This window comes from Symphalangus syndactylus, chromosome X (assembly GCF_028878055.3).
Source record: "Symphalangus syndactylus isolate Jambi chromosome X, NHGRI_mSymSyn1-v2.1_pri, whole genome shotgun sequence".
NCBI lineage: Eukaryota > Metazoa > Chordata > Mammalia > Primates > Hylobatidae > Symphalangus > Symphalangus syndactylus.
The window spans coordinates 32450419-32458884 of NC_072447.2; the positions used below are offsets into that span (position 1 = coordinate 32450419).

The following is an 8466-nucleotide window of genomic DNA, read 5'->3' on the forward strand; positions in this document are numbered from 1 at the left end:
TAACTGCATAAAACAACACCTTTATGTTTTTAACTTGTAAATAGTTTATTATTTTGTTTCAAGAAGTATTTCACATTTATGCCTAAATGCAAAAAAAAACTGATTTAATTAAAATACACTGTAGTTATGTATTTTTTCTTTGACCAAGAGAAGAGCTCTCTTTCAACTAAGATTTTGTTTCTGGTAATAGTGATTATCCTAATATAGGATAGAAAAAGTGTATATTCCATTGTATAACCATACATAATTTTGTCGAATTGAACATGAGTCATCACTTTTAAGATTCCACAAGTATCTACTCAATTCACTCAAGTAAATAATCAAATGTCACATTTTCTGACATAGTTATAAAAGTAATCAGAAAAACACTAAACTCTAATATTGTAATTACATTTAAAACTAAAATTCTATCTCTGAATTAAGACTAATCAATATTAAGAAAGAACGAGCCGGGTGCGGTGGCTCACGCCTGTAATCCCAGCACTTTGGAAGGCTGAGGCGGGTGAATCACCTGAAGTCAGGAGTTCGAGACCAGACTGGCCAACATGGTAAAACCCCGTCTCTACCAAAAATACAAAAATTAGCCAGGTGTGGTGGCGGACACCTGTAGTCCCAGCTACCTGGCAGGCTGAGGCAGAAGAATCGCTTGAATCTGGGAGGCGGAGGTTGCAGTGAGCCAAGATTGTGCCATTGCACCCCAGCCTGAGTGACAAGAGCAAAACTCCATTTCAAAAAAAAAAAAAGAACATTTTTGGGCCAAGCACAGTGGCTCATGCCTGTAATCCCAGCACTCTGGGAGGACGAGGTGGGCAGATCACTTGAGGTCTGAAAGTTTGAGACTAGCCTGGCCAACATGGCAAAACCCCGTCTGTGGTGGTACACACCTATAATCTCACCTACCCGGGTGGCTGAGGCATGAAAATTGTTTGAACTTGGGAGGCGGAGGCTGCAGTGAACCGAGATCATGCCACTGTACTCCAGCCTGGGTGACAGAGCAAGACTCTGTCTTAAAAAAAAAAAAAAAACATTTTCATCTCAATATTTCTGAAATCTGTAAAAAACTAAAATCAAAGAACATTTTTGGTAGCAACAATTTATCAAATCAAGCCTTCTTGAGGAAATTAAGGTTTCTAAAGGAGCAATTTTAAATTATGCTTTAGTAAAGTCCACCCCAACAAATTAGTAATTAATCTTTTTCTGTGTCAAAACAAACCTAAGAAGGCTTAACTATTTTCAAAAATTTCTAATTTAAGTTACCCAAAAAAAAACTGCAAGTTTATCATTTGCAATTTTAAAATGATTTATGTGAAAGCTATGATTTAGTGAAGAAGTATGTTATGTCAGAAAACAGATAAATGAAAGACAAGTCAAGGGTTGCCAAAATCCCAGTTTATAGTTGTAAATTCCTAAGGTTTTAAAGCACAGCTACAGGCTAACTGCCCAAAGACCTGCTACCCACTGACTTTTGTGAAGGACTTGAGTTAATGGCAGGGCATGTCAATTTACTACAGGCAGCTAATGGTGCAACATTTTGACAAAAGAACTGGATTTGGTTACAGGCTGTTCCTATTATCACTGCAGTCTAGATTTATGGTTTCTAACACCGGCCCTACAAGAAATAATGGAAATGATGACAACAACAATCCCCACTAGACAACAGACTGCAGAAAAGCATGCAATAAACCACAATCTGAAGACACCAGAAAACTAAACATCCTTGAAAATACCTCAAACACGAGGCAGGTGTCAGCAAATTACCCATTCAAATATTTCTACAACTTCTCAAATTTCAACACAAAAAAAATCTCAGTCTCTAAAGTAATCTAAAACCAAACAATATCTAAATATACTTATTATTGCCTACTATATATTAATTCTTTTAATGACCAAAGATGCTGTGTTTCATTTGAACAGATTTATGAAACTCTATCGTTAGTTAAAAATTAATACTGACTATACTGCTTTTCAAATAACATTAAAGAGAAAAATAGTCCAAATAACATTTTTAAAAGTATTTCAAAAGAAAAAAAGCAACAGTTCATAGCAAAAGGCACATGTTTCCAACTGTATTCAAAGAGGAAGAGCACTGAAAAGAAGAAACACATTTGATTCAGCATTTAAAAATAAATATATAATCAAACCTTAAACCAGCTAAAACTGATGAAAGGTAGGAAAAGTGGCCAAATGTTAACAAAAAAAAAAAAAAAAAAAAAAAACAAGAACTTTGTCAATACACTTAAAAAACTATGTCAAGGCTATAAGGTACATACCAAACAAATGGAGCTGTTTGTCTATAATTAGCCACCAGTTAATCTTTATGAGAAACAGAGGTTGAGAAAAATCAAATGTATATTCTAAACACAACCAAAGAGAGCCCCACAAACTTTTCTCTGAGAAATGAAAGCATCTTCAAGGTATGCCCTAGAATTGTAATATATCTGTCCCTTCTGAAGTTTACAACGGTACGTTACCACTAAAAGTGGGCACTCTCTTTCCCCTCTTACAACAATTTGCTCCTATAAACTTAGGAAGGGGCAGAGCCGTAGCCATAAACACAGGTCACAAGTAGTAGGTAATCAAATGCTATCTTCAGTTTCCCAGGTCTTTACTCACAGCTTATTCTATAGGTTTTAACTCTTCAAATAAGGAATTCATGTAGTCTAGGTCAAATGATCATGATATTAAGATGAACAGTACCATCATACTCACTGCTACAGGATCCTCAAATATTTCACTTTTCACACAATAAGATATCTCCATTGCTTATGTTAAAACCTCTCCAGGCTGGGCGCGGTGGCTCACGCCTGTAATCCCAGCACTTTGGGAGGCCAAGGCAGGTGGATCACTTGAGGTTAGAAGTTTGAGACCAGCCTGAACAACACGGTGAAACCCCGTCCCCACTAAAACTATTTTTTTAAAAATTAGCTGGGCATGGTTGCACACGCCTGTAATCCCAGCTCCTCAGGAGGTTGAGGCAGGAGAATAGCTTGAACCTCGGAGGCGGGGGTTGCAGTGAGCCAGGATTGTGCCACTGCACTCCAGCCTGGGCAACAGAGCGAGACTCCGTCTCAAAAAAAAAAAAAAAAAAAAAAAAACAAAACAGTATTATTTCTACGGTTGCCAAGATAACCTTAGAAATAGACAACATAATGACAAAATAAACAAAATTGCCTTTCTCATGAAAACCAAAGAACATATACACATTTCAAATCTTGATAGCTTCTAAAATTTTTTCAAGTTATTTTTAAGAACCACCATTGGCAGGGCGAGGTGGCTCACACCTGTAATCCCAGAACTTTAGGAAGCCAAGGCAGGAGGATCACTTGAGGCCAGGAATTCGAGACCAGCCTGGCCAACACGGTGAAACCCCATCTCTACTAAAAATACAGAAATTATGAAAAATACAAAAATTAGCGGGCATCGTGATGCACGCCTGTAATCCCAGCTACTCAGGGGCTGAAGCACGAGAATTGCTTGAACCCAGGAGGCAGAGGTTGCAGTGAGCCGAGATCACACCACTGCACTCCAGCCTGGGCAAAAGAGCAAGACTCTCAAAAAAACAAAAACAAAAAAAAAACAAAGGCCGGATTCGGTGGCTCATGCCTGTAATCCCAGCACTTGGGGAGGCAGCAGAAGTGGATGGATCACCTGAGGTCAGGAGTTTGAGACCAGCCTGGCCAACATGGCAAAACCCCATCTCTACTAAAAATACAAAAATTAGCCAGGCTCGGTGGCGCACGACTGTAGTCCCAGCTACTTGGGAGGCTGAGGCAGGAGAATCACTTGAACCTGGGAGGCAGAGGTTGCAGTGAGCTGAGATCATGCCACTGTACTCCAGCCTGGGTGATAAAACGAGACTCCATCTTGGAAAAAAAAAAAATAGCTGGGTGTGGTGGTACGTGCCTGTAGCCCCAGCAACTCGGGAGGCTGAGGCAGGAGAATCGCTTGAAGCCAGGAGGCAGAGGTTGCAATGAGCCGAGATTGCACCTGCACTCCAGCCTGGGTAACAGAGCAAGACTCTGTATCAAAAAAGAACTACCACAAACTCTTTTTATAGATGGCAACCAAAACCTAAGGTACTTAAGAGTCTAAAAAATGTACTTACCACTAAATTATACCAGTATTCATATAATGGTATAAATTATGCCATTTTAATCTAAGATAAACACCAGTGGTTTCTTTTATCTATTTCCCCAAGACAAAGAGATCGTGAATATTAAGCCCCAAAGCCAGGGAAGGGTATAAACTCTTCTTTCAAAATTACCAACACGGCCGGGCGTGGTGGCTCACACCTGTAATCCCAGCACTTTGGGAGGCCAAGGCGGGAGGATCACCTGAGGTCAGGAGTTTGAGAACAGCCTGGCCAACTAGGTGAAACCCCGTCTTTACTAAAAATGCAAAAATTAGCTGGGCATGGTGGCACGCCCCTGTAATCCCAGCTACTCGGGAGGCTGAGGTGGGAAAATTGCTTGAACGCAGGAGGCAGAGGCTGCAGTGGGCAGAGATCACGCTACTGCACTACAACCTGGGCAACAGAGCGAGAGCCCATCTCAAAAAAAAAAAAAAATCACCAACATTTGCCATTTTCAAAATGTCCAGGTTTTTAGTTCCTGCAATCAACAATCAGTTCAAATTCTAAGGTATTATGTAGTAATTCTAAGACATTAATAATAGTTCTAAAATTATTAGGGATGCTTGATTTGCCCACTGCAAACTACAGAACACCTTCTGGCAATGCCAGACTAATCTCTGCACCACAGCTCATAGCTCTAAGGCTGATAGCTGGCAGAGCCCACTTTGTTCTTGTATATCCTAAAAATCAGGAATATGACTATGAGGAGACAGTGAGACCTACCCTCCCCACCCCGAGAGGGGAGCTAATAGAGACAACCTCCGATTTCTATTCACATGTGGAATGAGAATAGAGGGAGAAAAATGGCAGACAGGATAACCAGGCAAAAAAAAAAAAAAAAAAGACTAGAGGTGACTAATAAGGCAGATACTGCTGTATCCACCCATGTTCCAGTTACTAGAGTTACAAAAGTCATTGCTATTAACCCAAAAAGAAAGGCAGTAAAACAGTCAAGTGAAACTTTTCTCTCCCACCCCCAAGAGCTCAAACTAAAATTGGGATTTGGCTCTTCCTTAAATGGAACAAGTGGCTACATCAAGTTAATTCAAAAGACTTGGTATTTACTCAGCCTTTTCAAGGCACTTTACCATCATTAATTATTTCTCAGTGAGGCAGCAAAGGATTACCCTGACCATTTCACTGATGCGGAAACAGACACCAACAGCAAAGGGAACAGGGGCAGGAAGAGGGGTGATAGGAAGCATCTGGGAGGAACAGGCAGGCAGCTAAAAAGGAACAAGCCCAAAAGAAAATAAGAGTCACATCTGGCTTATAGCTGACGATCATAACCCTTATTTGTTATTTCTGAGCTCAGAGATTTCTGCAATATTTTGAAAAAACAAAGCGCTTTAAAATACCAGTTAAAACTTAATTACAGCTTAAACTACTTAGTAATAGAAGTTGCTTAGTATTAAAAAATAATCTCCAGAGCACATACTGATTTCTATTTATACCAGCAACTCATTTTTCCCCTCAAGCTTAACCAGTATGTTATCTATTTGAACCAGAAAATAATCTCATGAAAATATATAGCTTTATGTAATCCTAACCAAAAAATCACAAAGTTAATATCACGTAAGTCAGAAATAGTTTGCAGTTACACTCAGAATTTTGTTTGGAGAATTATGACAAAAATGCTGACTTCTCGAGTTCGCCCTTTGAATGAAAGGAATACTTGTTCTACATTCATATTGATTTTTTTTAGCTATAACCCCCTGAAATTTTCAGGAATAAACTATGGGTGGAAAGCCTTAAACACCCTGAAATTAACACACATAGTGGGCTCTGAATAAACTGAACTCCACAGTAAAGACGGCACAGGTGCTTAATAAAGATGTGTTGATGGAATCATAAATCAAAAGGACTGATCAACCACCTCATGAGAAAAACTGATACACCTTTTTTAGACTGACTGCAATGTTTTTTGTACATGTTATGACACTATCAACTTTAAAGCATCCGCACATATAATGCAGTAGAGTTACAGTAATCTTTTTTCCAACTACGAATTCCAAAGCAAATCAGGTTCTCTGGGGTAAACAAGTATACACCCTTAAGTTCATATGGCTGCATGATATATATATAAAGTTCATTCAAAACTTTCAAAGCCAGTTTAAATGGTGTTTTTTCTTTACATTCTATCAAACTGTTTTGAAGGTTATAGATAAAGCTAAATACAAGGCATCAGGTGAATGAATACTCATAAACTCAATCTTTTCTCAAAAATCCCACTGGATTCATTTCCAAAAGCTTATTTTCACATTCCTCCCATTAAATAGAAAAAAAAAAAAAAAACACAAACAGCCTGAAAGCACACTCACAATTGGAAATACTTTATTTAATGAGTAATTAAGAAAAATAAAAGGCAAAATCGTCATTATTGAAAAACATTTCCCTCGCTGTTATTGAAAAGAATTAAATATGCGTTTATGAACCATTGTTATAAAACAATTGCTCATCATAGGCAGCTGTACTCCATAAATGTTGTACATCTTAAAATACTTTTCCCTCAAAACAGAAATATGAATAGCTCTGGGGGCATTAAAATGTAGCAGCATCTGAAGCTGTTTCAGGGAAAAAAACAACTATCTCCAATAGTTTTGTAAATCATATGATCATAAGCAAGGTATTCACTTTCCCTGCCTCAGTTTACCCCCACTAACCGATCCATTAACTTTCCAGGGATGCCCCAAAGTAAGTCATAAACGTTAATCTCCTAATTTACAAACAAGAGGCAAATTTCAAGTTGCAATCACACTTTGTGATGCTTGACAAATGTTTAACAACCTCTTTTTAAAAAATCAATAGTCTCAAATGGGAGCCTGTAAGTAAATACTTGTGCTGCCCAAACATTTGGGGGTTGGGGGAGCCGAATTACAAGTCGGCCCAGGAAGCTATCTATGCACAACCTCGAGGCGCAAAATCGAGCAAATTCGCCTAGACCCATTCTCCCTCCGGCTCTTCACACCTGGACGGGGCGCAAGCACGATCCAGATGGAAAAAGCGAGAAAGGTAAGAAACCATTTCGGGACTGTTTCTAAGTGACGGCAGCAACTTTTTTTCGGTCAGGCCGCAAGGCCGCCTCTCCGCCCCTCAGGAGGCTTAGAGCCCCCCCTCGCCTCCCCGCCAGCCCCGGACGGGACGCGCCCTCCGGTCCCGCTGCACCGCTAGGGTGAGCCACCGGCGCCCCCAGCCCCCACCAGGAGCCCGGCGGCGCGCACCTGGCACCAGGATTCGCGCCCGCACGCCGCCACAGGCGCATCCTTCCGGGCCGACGTTTCCCTCCCAAACTCCAAAAGTTACCTCAGCCCAGACCAGACAAAGTCTACCTCCCTCCTCGGCCCCGCCGCCCACGGTGACGCCCCCCAGGCCCCGGCCCGGCCCTACCCACGACAGGGAGGATGCGCCGGAGGGCGCTGTCCGCGCTGCAGGCGAGGGGACGGATGGAAGCTATCGGCCGGGCGCCCAAACCCCGCGGCGGCGAAGAGGCCCGGGGCGGCGTGAGGGGAAGCGCGAGAGCGGCTGAGGGGCGTCCGCGGAGAGCGCCGGGGGCGGGAGACCGGAGCGCGAGGCCGAGCTGAGATGGGACATCGGCGGGATCGTAAGGGGGCGTTCCTCTCACGGGACGCGCGCTGATGGCTTCTACCCGCCCGCCCACGGACAACGGTCAGGGTCCGTGAGACAACTCCGCCTCTCCATTCTTTACGGGGCCCGGAATCACCACGTACCTCCAGTATCGTCGGTGAAAACAACGAAATTCTGTCCTACCGATCGCGCGAGCCGGCACCGAGCTTCACGCCGCCGCCGCCATGTTTGAGAAGCCGCGCGCGGAGCCGCGCATGCCCCGCAACCGCCACTGCCGCCCCGCCCCCCGCGCGGCGGGCCCGCGTGCCCTGCGGTTGCCGCGAGCACGCCCTTTGACCGCCGCCGCGTGCGGGGCCCAAGCCCGGGTCAAGCCGAGCGCCACCGCAGGCAGTGGCGGACCGTGAGACACTGTGAGCCCGGGAAAGCCCTTGGCACTTTGCCTCCTATCCCCCACGCCTACGCCAAATGAAAAACCAGTCGCAGCCCAAGCACCCGAGGCCGTGGGGAGACCCTCGATGGAACCCCGGGTTCCGCGTCAAGTTCCATCCCGGGAACTCGCTCCCCTTCGCTGTCGCCTTCGAATCCTGGCCACCACCCACCCTGGCCACGCACCTAGAAAGCAGGCGCTTCCCTCGGAACTCAAGCAAGTTCGAGGAGCAGGGAGAAGCAGCTAGTTACAGCAGCTTGAGGAAAGCCACTGCTTGGCGGGTTGCAGCATAGTCCTTGAAACTGCTTTTTTTTTTTTTTTT

The 8466-nt window shown here is 43.4% G+C and overlaps 1 protein-coding gene across 5 annotated transcripts in view; it reads right to left on the reverse strand.

Moving 5' to 3' along the window:
* SCML2 (Scm polycomb group protein like 2) overlaps positions 1–8127 on the reverse strand; it is a 118912-nt gene extending 110785 nt beyond the window's left edge. For 2 of the 5 annotated variants that reach the window (XM_063634992.1, XM_055268030.2), the window contains exon 1: positions 7861–8127. The gene's annotated coding sequence lies outside the window, so the exon portion shown is untranslated. Of the gene's footprint in view, positions 1–7519; positions 7839–7860 lie in introns of those variants that run through there. The other 3 variants (XM_055268033.2, XM_063634991.1, XM_063634990.1) reach the window with 2 other exon arrangements.
* Positions 8128–8466: the final 339 nt, after the last annotated feature.